This window comes from Triturus cristatus, chromosome 7 (assembly GCF_964204655.1).
Source record: "Triturus cristatus chromosome 7, aTriCri1.1, whole genome shotgun sequence".
Taxonomy (NCBI): Eukaryota; Metazoa; Chordata; class Amphibia; order Caudata; family Salamandridae; genus Triturus; species Triturus cristatus.
Genome location: NC_140590.1, coordinates 1,627,872,885 through 1,627,884,941, shown reverse-complemented (window position 1 = coordinate 1,627,884,941; position 12,057 = coordinate 1,627,872,885). Strand labels below are relative to the sequence as shown.

General features: G+C 43.2%; 1 protein-coding gene across 2 annotated transcripts in view; it reads left to right on the top strand.

Moving 5' to 3' along the window:
* The first annotated feature begins 4,476 nt into the window (after positions 1-4,476).
* Positions 4,477-12,057, top strand: part of ZBTB46 (zinc finger and BTB domain containing 46) — a 299,861-nt gene continuing 292,280 nt past the window's right edge. Inside the window, exon 1 of one of the 2 annotated variants that reach the window (XM_085619618.1) lies at positions 4,477-4,675. The gene's annotated coding sequence lies outside the window, so the exon portion shown is untranslated. The remainder of the gene's footprint in view (positions 4,676-12,057) is intronic. The other variant, XM_085619619.1, reaches the window with a different exon arrangement.

The following is a 12,057-nucleotide window of genomic DNA, read 5'->3' as shown; positions in this document are numbered from 1 at the left end:
CTTCGCGATCTTCAGGAAGGGGACTGGATGGTCCGTCTAGATCTGAAAGATGCTTATCTGTCAGTACCCATCTTCGGACCTCATCATCGTTTTCTCCAATTCCAATGGCAGGGTCTATGGTACGAGTACAATGTCCTTCCTTTCGGCCTCTCGTCAGCACCTTGGTGCTTCACGAAGCTTCTGAGGCCTGTGGTCGAGTTTCTTCGGGTCAGGGGCGTTCGCCTCATTATTTACCTGGACAACATCCTCATCATAGGTCAATGTCCTCGTCTTGTTTTACAACATCTTGCTTGGACCACAGATCTCTTGCAGGATCTAGGATTCTTGATCAACCCTCAAAAGTCAATGTTGATTCCATCTCAGTCGGTGGAGTTTCTGGGCTTTCTTGTCAACTCCCTATCTTGTCAACTCCTCTTATCCCAACAGAAGATCAGATCGATCAAGAGAGAGTTGAGGTTGATTTTGAACAAGCAGACTGTGTCCTTGAGGTCAGTAGCCCGGGTCGTAGGGTTGTTGGCTTCTTCTATACAAGCGATTTTTCTGGGTCCTCTTCATTACTGAGCGCTTCAACGCCTAAAAATCCGCCATCTCCAGAAAAGCCTCAAGTATTCCGATCAGATTCCTCTTTCAGAGGAGGCGAGGTGGGAGATGTTATGGTGGCTGGAACATATGGAATCTTGGAACGGTCGACCCCTATTCGGCACCACTCCGGAGGTAGTAATCGAATCCGACGCCAGTCGGTGGGGTTGGGGAGCCCGATGCGGTCAAGTGTCGATGGGCGGCCGTTGGTCTCCGGAAGAATTGAACCTTCACATCAATTGTCTGGAGCTATTAGCGGGCTCCTTTGCGATTCGTTGTCTCTCTCCCTGCCAGACAAATTGTTGCATCCTTCTCCGCATGGACAATGTGTCGGCGGTTCGGTATGACAACAAGCTGGGGGGGACTCGGTCCCGTCTTCTGGCAGAAATTGCCAAGGACTTTTGGCACTTTTGCCTTCAGAACAGTCTTTTTGTAGTGGCGGAGTACCTTCCAGGGTGCAGCAACCAAGTTGCGGATTGGAATTCCAGACATCTCCGAGATTTCAGCGATTGGCGGCTTCACCCTCGAATGTTTCGATTGTTGGACAGGTTATGGGGCCCTTGTCGGATCGATCTGTTTGCCTCCTGACTCAACAAACAAATTCCGGAGTTTTTCAGCTGGCGTCCGGATCCGGAGGCTCTTGCCACGGATGCTTTTCTGCAAATATGGCCTCCAGTGATGTGTTATGCGTTCCCTCCGTTTGTAATGATTCCCAGGGTACTAGCCAGAACCAAATGTTATCGCTAAGAATTGATTCTGATAACTCCTCTGTGGAGGGCACAAGCATGGTTCCCGGTAATTCTAGAAATGTTATGTGCAGTTCCGGTTCTTCTTCCCCTTCGTTGGAATCTATTGTTAGGCCCTCTCCAATCTCCACATCCGTTGATAACATCAGGTCAACTACGGCTGGTCGCTTGGCGAATTTCGGGGATCGTTGGTAAGTCCCTGGCCTTTCGGGAGACGCTACCAGATTTATCAATGAGGCTTGGTCCCCCAACACACACAAACGTTATGCTTCAGCATGGAAACGATGGTGTGATTGGTGCTCTTCACGGGATGTGGATCCCTCTGCAGCAGATGTCTCCTTGGTAGTGAACTTCTTAGCGTCCTTAGCCGCTTCAGGTCTTGCTTATCGTACTGTTAATAATTTTCGATCAGCCATCTCGGCAGGTCAAGTGGCCCTTGAGGGCAAACGGGCAAACCGATTGGTGATCATCCTTTGGTGTGTAAATTACTTAGGGGTATCCGGTTGGTAAAACCTCCGTGTCCTAAGTATTCTGAGCTCTGGGATGTCTCCATTATACTACGTTACTTGGATTCCTGGCCTGTCAATCAGAGTTTGTCTCGCAAACAGCTTTCTGCCAAACTAGCGATGCTACTTTGTTTGGTATCATGTAAACGCATATCGGATATTCGCGCTCTCGATCTAGCGGGTCGTAGATTTTCCCCTGAGGGTGTTACTTTTTTGGTCACAAGACGCACTAAAACTAACACCACTTCTGTCACATATCCCGGGTTTCCTGACAATCCCAAACTGTGTGTGGTACAATGTATCCGAGATTATGAGGTAAGTACTGCAGGTTTTCGTCAAGATTTGACAGGTCAATTGTTGATTGCTCTCCAGAAACCTTTTCGTCCAGTGACCCCAGCTACACTGGCACGTTGGGTGCGTTGGCTCATGAGCGAAGCTGGTATTGATGTTTCCAAATTTGGTGCTCATTCTGCTCGTGGTGCTATGGCATCCAAGGCCTTTTCTAGGAGAGTCACTTTAGTAGACATTATGAAGACTGCTGATTGGTCCTCTGAATCTACATTTAAAACTTTTTATTATAAACCTATTGTAAATGTTGCATCTGTTGTGGTGGCACAGCTTTGAACAAGCATAATCGGAGCCTCCGGTCCTGACATAGAATTTAAAATTTGCAAACATTCGAGACAAGAATTTTCAATTCTATTAAGGACACGGAGGCGAGGATTATCCCACCCATACTCAGTACTGTACTGTTTGATTTGCACTGTTTTATAATGAAATGTATATTTATGCTCATGTTTTTTCCCTCCCTTTTTGCTATATCCCTTCTTGGGAATATGGTATTACGGCTTTATATTTCTATTTCCAGGTTCTGATCTCAAGTGAGCTCTGCTGCCTTTTCATCTTAAGGAAGGATCTTCGTTGTCTTCCAGGACATGCTGTTCCTTTGAAGTTGTCTTCACGTTTTCGTTGCTGCCTTTGGCCTTTGGATTCCTTTGGTTGAATGGACTTTTCCAGTTTCCTCGCATTCCAGACTGTGACTATATTTTGACTTAACTTTTCACACAAAGAAAGAGGAAGTGGTATTCTCTTGTGCTCCATTTATAGGGGACTACTCTATGGTTGTGACATGATACCCACTAGGTTTATGGGTATTGTAGTACTTATTGTTTTTTCTACTTCTGATTGGCTGCTGAGATTTTCAGTAAAGAAAATGAGAAGCATAATCCTCGCCTCCGTGTCCTTAATAGAATTGAAAATTCTTGTCACGAATGTTTGCAAATTTGTAATTGGACCTTATGTTGTTCCTTCTTGCAATTGGTGTTATTTGAGGAATTGCTGATACTTATTTAAATAACTGCGTGTTGCCTACTATAATGAATTTTAAATTTGAATAAACTTTTTCTAGTTCTGACTTTGGCCTGTGAGGGTTTTCATTATTGGCATGGGGCGTCCATCTATTGAGACTCACGTGACCCCGATCCCGTCTTATCTCTTTTATTAAAGCGTTAACAACATGATATTTAAATAGAACTTTATATAAAATTGCCTGCATTAATTTTAACTTGGCTTTTCTGACTTTATTTACATAATCAGTAATTGAATCACTTAGCTCCAGAACACACTTTAGTGCGCTTTCTCCTTATAATTACTGTTTAAAGTGTGTACATAGAAGGAGAAAGACTCGTGTCTATTGGCGATTTTGCTCACTTTTGCACAGTTCGGGCGGGACATTAAAATACCAGCCAGGCCGAAAAAATCAGCCAGGTGGCAACCCTATATCTCTCACTGGCAACACGAAAACAAATCAATAAGTCCTGTGGGGATGCTACTAACCTATTTACAGACCTCAGTGAAGGGTGGGGGGGGGTATAGTTAGCATTTATTGTCCTGTTGCCTCTCCTTGATATTCCTCATGTACCTGACGAGGACGAAGGACAGGGGAATAATGAAAGTGTTGAAGTAGTGCGTTTCCGGCGTGCGCATCAGGCTTCTTCCGTCAACAGTGACAGCGGGACAGTCAGATTTTGGGTAAATCTTCTTATCTATGCCGATTGGTTATGACTGGATATCGTGAATTAAGGACGCTTGAACAGCATCGAACTCAAGGACGTTTGAGAGCGGTTTAGCCGCTCAAAAAACACACCAGCTGGCACCAGCACATTTTCTACGGAGTGTTTTGAGATACTGCGCATGAGTAGTAGGGTAAGGCGTGACAATCGCTTCATCAACCTCTGGTAGACTTCCAGACGGATAATAATCGAGAACGAGGCTTGAGGCACACAGCAATAAGCCGTTACTTACGTATGTTTTGGCCCCGCCCCGTTTATCCTCAGACCACGTTTTAAACGGCGACGCTCTGTCTCCGACAGTGATCGAGCATGGACGGAGTTCTGTCCTAATGAGTGACCATGTTAAAATCAGGCAAAATGTGAACGCCTCAGAAGTATTCTACGGGGCTTGCAGTTAAGACTCGCTGTCAGACTCTCCGTAGAACGTTGAAGGCATAGTGACGTCTGCCTGACTATAAGACGGTCGCCTTTGAGGACACGGCAACGACCTGGTCCTGAGCACATGCGCAACGCAAAAGAGCTGTCATGTCTGTGACCTGTCTGTGGCTTGTGTGCTCTCTTCTGCGCACGCGCGTCGTCTTCCTCGGTGACGCGCACTGTCTGCTCCCCTCCTTTCCACTCGTGGCTGCGCGTTCCCTTCTGGCGTCGGGAGTGCGCGCCGGGGGCTCACGGCCCAGTGGGGACTGGACAGGCTGAGAGGAGCGTTGGCGACTGACGGCCGGGGGGGAGGGAGGTTCGGAGGGGAAACGACGGAGTCCATGGGGAGGCGCAGGTGAGAACAGGACTGGGAGAAGACAGATGTATATATATATTTTTTTTTCGGGTAAAGAGCTGAGGGAGGAGGTGCAGGTGAGAGGGGATTTTGTTGTAAGAGGTCACCCACGAACGAGAGAGATCCTGTTCTGCCCCAGACTGGCAGAGTTGAGTGTGCAGGTGAGGCGGGGGGAGGGCTTGGTGGAGGTGTGGAGGTTTGGGTGAATGGACTTCCGGTGTGGGTTTGTGTACATGGCTAGGGGCTCCACACAGGTGAATAAAGCATAGGTGGGCATTGCGAGGATATTGAATAGAATCGTGGGTGCTTTTTAAGGTGTGAAGGCTTTTGTCTAGGGTCCACGGGAGAGTTGTACGGATTGTGTGGAAGGGTTGTTTATTGGTGCTCTAGCGTCACATTGCCCTTTAGTGTAGAGAGGCCTGTGTTGGGAAAGTGTTATTGGTTTCTCTGAAATATGCATTCAACTGCCACCCCTTCCTCGGAGAACAGATATGCCCCCAAGAAGTTATTTTGCTGGGTAAATAGGACCCTGTTAGCATTCTCGGGTTACAGCCCTCTAAACCTCCGCCCCCCCCCCCCTTCATGAAATCGATTGTTGGCCTGTGGTACATCTGTTATGAGGAGCACCCACCATCTAGTGACACTCTACATTGCTTAAAATTAAGGTGCCACTCTACATTGCTTAAAATTAAGGTGCAGACACTCCATTCCCGCAGGGAGCAGAGCGGCTAGTTTGTATTATATAATCCTCATTCTAATTCGGTGAGGGTACAGCCACCCTCGTTCAAAGGTGGGTGTCTGGGATCAGTGCGACAGCACCACACATACCAGCAATCCCCTCAGTCGAATGGATTGGGCGAGAGGTAAAGTGTTTCAGCCCCCACCCACACTAACCCATTGGAATAAATAATTGGCAACCCTTGCTTCAAAGTGGGTGTTGGCGGAGACGGGCTCAAATTCTCTTCCCAGAAAGGCCGAAGGGAAGGGCACAACTCCCTCTTTCGGTACCTATCACCTCTCCCTAGATTAGCACACAAGAAAAGAGTGAGCCTTCCTCACCACCATTAATTTAAGGTTGGGAAAGAAGAGGCAGATGGAGGCAGCTATTACTCTTCTACCGCTTGCTTTCAGTTCAGCCAAGCCCTGGGAAGGAGGTGGGGGCTGCCACTTACTCCTTGTCTGAGTCTGGCACAGCCCATGAGACTAGGGCCTATATGAACCCGAAGCTTATCCACCGCCCTAGGTAAGTAGAGAATGGGGGTGGGGCAGCAGTAGTCTGGCACCCTTCCCAACCCCCAGAGCTTTCCGTGACCCCATGGAAGCACTCCCAACCCCCACCTCTCTAGAGCGGGCAGGGCTGAGCTAATAATCCCCAGGCTGTCTCCTGCTTGCAGTCAGCGCACTGTATTTTTCTGCCAGGCCTCTCTTGGGCAAATGTCTCCCCTTGAAGCCAGACACATCTGCCCAGCCTCGCCTCCATTTTAATTAGAGACTGGAATGGGGGCGCTGACCCAGCAGGTCTCTTACAGTGCTCAGTCTGTGAATCCTCCCTTTCAGTTCCATGTGCAGAGAGCATCACCCCCTCCCCACCTGCCGTGGAGCCCCGGCTTGGTTACTGTGCAGCTGGAAAGGTGTGTGTGGCTGGCATTCCCTTTGTCTGTGGTCGCTGACATGGCAACTTCCCTAGCACTACCACAAATGTCTGATAGCTAAACTTAAAATGTCAAATCTGCGAACTCCGCTAGCTGTCTTAGAGTTCTACAGTTTTTGAAAGATATACTGGAGTTTGTTTTAGATGTAATGTACGACGTGGCCTGTGTGCGTTTCCGACAGAGTTTGCAGTTTGTGCAGACGTGTCTGACTTTTGAAGGAAACGGTATCCCGTTATTTAGTTGTTTTGGGTTACAGAAGGTCAGCTACACGTGCAATACCATTTGGTGTGCTGATTATTTTTTACCATCACGATAACCTTCATTTTATTTGTTAGTCAGTGTACGTACTTGTAGATATCTAGATGTCTGGGACTCATTACATCATTTGGGATCTGGATTTTTGCGCTGGCTGTTTTCTTACGACCCTTAATCATTTTATATAATTGTACTAGATCTAGTTTGCTCCTTTTGGAGAAGGCCTGTCACCTAACAGCTTTTATTTATGTTATGTTCTACTCTAACCACCTTGTGTGTTTTACTAAAATTTGTTGAAACCACAAAAGCAATTTAAAAGTGGTCGCCTTGAATCTGGATTTATTATTATTCCTTGACCTCTTCTTGTTGCCTCCAATGGGTATTTTGTTAGGGCTACCAAAGTTCCTATTTACAGAATTCAAATCTTTTATCATATATGCGTAATCTTGCGTGTTTCCTTATTATATGCCCTTCACATACTTGACCGTTTTCAAACGTACTATGCGTGCCACGCATATGACTAGTTTAAATTTGAAACTGGAAATGCTACCTCATGAGTGCCTGTTCTTTGGGAGTACAAGTTGGTGCTTACCATGGGCGTGCTTTTTTCTTGAAAGTGAATTTGAACACTGCTTTCCTCTATAGTTTGCAGTCAAGTTAGATGTTGGCGAATTCTCGCCCCCGCCACCAAAATTTAAGACAGGCAAAGGTCCAGCTTTCAACATGAAAAATACAGGAAGTATGCGAGGGAAACTGCACAGAGTCCTACATTTGAATTGCATTTTTCATAGTTATGTGGAGGAAGCTCTGTTTCCTTCTAAACTTGGTTTGTTGATTTAGGTCTTCAGTTGTGGGGATTAGCAGATAAATATGGTGTGCTGATTTAGGTCTTCAGTGGTGGGGATTTGCAGTCATTTTTCAAAATTCTTTTCTCAAGAAATTGTTAAATGAGTAAAGAGAGCGTATTTTTATTGAAGTTTAAAAATGAAGGTACAGGTGCCTCACGATAAAGTACTCGCATAGAAGATTGATGTTAGAAACGGATTTGAACGTTAAAAGCTAATGTACCATGTTATTCAAGTACAGCTTTTACATGTGTTAAGCACTGGTGAATTGTAGTTAAATGAATTTGATCTTGGTTTTGCCGACAATTTTAGTAAATAGAGAACACTGTTGAAAGAGTCGTTCTCAAAGCTGCTTGTTGTAAAAAGAGTTGGGACGAAAAGTGAGGAAAAGAGTGGAGTGAAGTGCTGCTAATGACGAAGAATCTTCAAACCAAATAAATTGTTCGCCTTTTAATAATTGTCTATCAATTTATGTCGGTTGTTTGGATGGCTCCAAGAGGACATGTTAGTTTGAGAGGACCCTTAATTGGGAGAGAAAATAGATTTTTAATATTCTGGTTCTTATCAAGTGTTTATCCCCTTTGATGTCATTCAGTAGCAGCTGGTAATTCTGTCATTACCGTTATTAATTAGGGATCCGACTATGCTCCTCATACTGAGGTGCACTTTTTTTTTATATGGGCTGCTACCAACCACTTTTAAGATGGTTTCTAGAAACATCTTAAAGGCCGTAGGGAAGCAGGTTTCTTAACTTAAAAACCCACATCCCACTCTACGAACGAATGGGTTTAATCATAATGTTTACAAGAAACGGGTAAAGTTTGTGAGTCAAACACTCTGCACACCCCTCTCTCTCTCTTAAGGACCTTGTGCAAGGAATAAGCTTCTTGTCGCCAACTAACACCATAGAAACCAATCCCATAAATGGTCAAAATGTGCAATACTTATCCTCCCCAAGCCTAGATTTCGTAGTGGTTTCAATTATTTGTTGTGTTCAGTCGTTACAGACGTTTTACACAAAATCAAGCTAGTGGAGCACCTTGCATTGAAAATAAAACACACACTATTTTCTTTCTGTGCTTTTACTATTTTGCAACAGTTTTAAATTCAACAGTCGACCCACGATCACTATTTAGTGTCGATCAAGATTATCCAGAAATAGCAGAAGTATTTTTTTTTCACCTCTTAGTGAGTAATTAGTAGCATGTGTTTGTAATAACAGATCTGCTTGTTTATCTCACTACGATTTTGCACTTTATAACATTTGCAACCAAGGCACTTGTACTCCAGCTCTTCTTGAATCAATGTGTAATCTTATTGTGCAACTGAGGCAGATGAGTTTTTGCATGAAAGTATGTGTAGAAAAGGTACACTTAATGACCATAGAACACCTAGCAAAATCGAAGGGTGTTCAGATTCCCACATTTTCTTCGTGTAAAAATTATGCATATTTTACAAAACTCGTTTTGCTGATGGTGTGCTTGAAAAACTATATCTGATGGTATACCTCACCTATGAAAGTCATGCATGATCGTGTCATGAGGGTTGTTCAAATGGAAAAAAATATCTTAGCAGCATAAAGGAGTTTTTGAATTTTGCTCGCTCAACCCGAAGTCAAAGTAAGCAAACAAGTGTAACCTCCTTTCATGACATGTTGAAAGCGTTGACAAAGTATTATGTAGTTCTATTTAACTTCAGAGGTATGCACCTTGAACTGGCGACTGAGGAGAAGAAACAGTAAGTGCTTCTGTTGTTCTTATGAGTACCATTGAGTTTGGTAAAAAATAAACATTTATTCAGCGTCAATATACCCTATGGGTGAACATGCGCTTTACAAATACATGTGTATATATTATACATGTATATAAACACATGTCATGACAGTAAAAATAAATGTCACCCAATAATACATTATTTTTAGCAACTGTTTTAATAAGCGCTCCTTCACACATTTTATTACTGTAGTTCAGAGGTCAAATTTGATGCTATTACCACAGTACAGTGGGACTAACATATGAAAAGCAACATTAACTGCAGCAAGGATTTCATTTTAAAGTTACCTTACCTCAGGAACCAACTCTGTGAAACATCAGGAGGCCTGTTTAATATGATTTTGTCACTGCTCACATTTAAAGCAAATGCGCATGAAAAATAGCATTGCTTACATTTTATACACAGACGAAGTAACATTCATGTATTAACATTGCTAATATGTGGAGGAGGATGTGGCCCACTTGAACCTTCACCATTAAGTCCTAGCCTCTCCTCACACTCGACAATAGTAATAAATACGGTAATACACTCTGCACATATAATAAAATACATGAAGCATGGCCCATACGCATTGCCAACATCATGTGATGCTTGTTTGTTTCAAGATAAAACACTTTGCTCTTTATATAAAGAAGGGCACAAACAACGTAATTGAGCAAGTACTAATTGTTAATAAAAAAAAATCTTTAACACTCTTAGGCTTCACAAAAGCGCATCCGTTATATGACAGTCTTGACAGTGATGGATTTGGCTCATTCTAATAATTTTGATCATCACTCAAAATCACATTTGTGGTTGCCCCAGTCATTGTTTCCAATGCCGCCCCACCCTCAGCTTTTGTCATGTACATTATAATTTTCCGTTTTAACCCGCAAATCCTGGTTGGTGATGCTTACCATTGGTCCTTTTTAATTTCCCCCACAATTTACATACCCTTAAGTTAATCCATGTGTCACCACTTTTTGTTTTTGTCCCTTCTTTATTGCCACTGTAATACATGCTTAGAGTGGTGACAAGGTAGTACACACTTTTATTTTTACACCACCAGGCAAGCGTCTGGCTCCGTCAATTGAGGAGAGACTGGACTGTTTCAACTGTCAGTGGTGGTGTGTTCCCTCTCCCTCCCCCCACAGTGGTGATTCCCACTGTGTAGTTGTTCTGCTGCTCCTGCCAATGAAAGGGTATTTTTGATTTGCTTATAACATTGGACCCCTCGATGGATCTACACCAAATTTGGCACTCGCTTAGCCTAAGCAGCTATGGTCTGGAATTCTGGATTTAGTGCAGTTCCGTAAAGGAGAAAATAAAGTTTAAAAAAATAAATAGTGAGGGTGGTCCAAAATTGTAGTTAGCCATATTATTTTCTATAAAGAAATTAATGTTCACAGCGACAGTAAAAAATGATAACTAAATGTGTACAATATTTGTCATGAAAGGAAATCTTTTTCTTAGCGACCATGTATTTGTCAAACCATTTAAATTAGTTTTTGAGATGTTTGCATTTAAAAGAAGCATTTGCAATGCAATAGGTCTCGCATTTACGCGAGTTTGAGCTATTGATATTGCTAATAACAATGCTTTTTGTTTTCAAAACATAAATAAAAGGCATTGTCATTTACAATACCAATAGCTTAAAGTCGCGCAAATATGAGACCTATTGCATTGCAAATGCTTGTTTGAGATTCTTGGCAGAGAATAAGGTACTTTCAAGGGTAGGAAAAGGGTCTCTGTACACTGGTGTTTTGCAAAGCTTTTAGCATTAAAGTTTATGGATCTGAGACATCTCTCATGTGGTTATTTGGTTTGCCTCTATTAGTGAAGACGTAGGCAAGGAAAATGGACTCATGAGTAGTGCCTGAATTACTTGCATGTAATCTTCATTACTCATATTCTTTCTCAACACAGTCTCTGCATTTCAACTGCCCTCCTCTTGCGTACTCCAAGGATTTGGACCCCGAGTCCTGGGGATTTTCAGGTAGTGAAGAATATATTCTAGTCTACTATGCCGCCTATACAATGCAGTAGACACAGCTCGTTTCTTTCAGTAGTGGTACAACACAGGTTTCCTTCACAGAAGATCACCTTCGTCATTGAAGCGTCTGTGGAGGAAGAGTAGGACTAATGAAGGTTACTAATAAATAATCAAGGTAGGAGTTGAGCACCTGCAGACACTTCTAAATATCATTGTAAGCATCCAAGAACGTGCATGCCTACGAACGTTTGACTCCTTACGAACTAAACTCTAATGTGATCTAAATACCTAATGGTGAGACCCTTATTTCATTGAACTAATCTTCATGATGCTGGAAAGGGAAATGTTTTTCAGACACTGAAGAATTTGCCTAAAAAGTATTTGTTTTTTCTGGAATTAACATAAGATGTATAAGGAACTTGAGGAGGTCTAGGACAGAAGTACAAAATGTTTTTGTGGCTACAAACCCTGCAATTCACAAAATCACAGTTAACAACAAAATGAAATTTCGGAATATACTAAACCCCTTTTGCAACTAAGAAAACTCGAACCAAAACGCAAAAGGAGTTTACTGACTCATTTCGGTTTACCATTATGAAGGGGCATGAAATGGGCCTCCTTTCTCGTGTGAACTTCAATGAGAAGCATACATGTTTTGGGACAGAAATTGGAATTGCAAGTCAGTGATTAGTTAAAAACTCCTCAAAGGAAGTGATAACCCAGTGGACCTGACTGTCTACCTCCAAGCTCCAACGCCCCCAGTGTATTCCAGATGGGTTAAAGAAGCACAGTCCCTGTGTTTGAAGCCAATAGTGGGGAGAGGGGTCGAAACTAGTTTCCCGGGTCTTTATCATTCGTTAAGCAAGGTATTCTGTGACTCCCTGC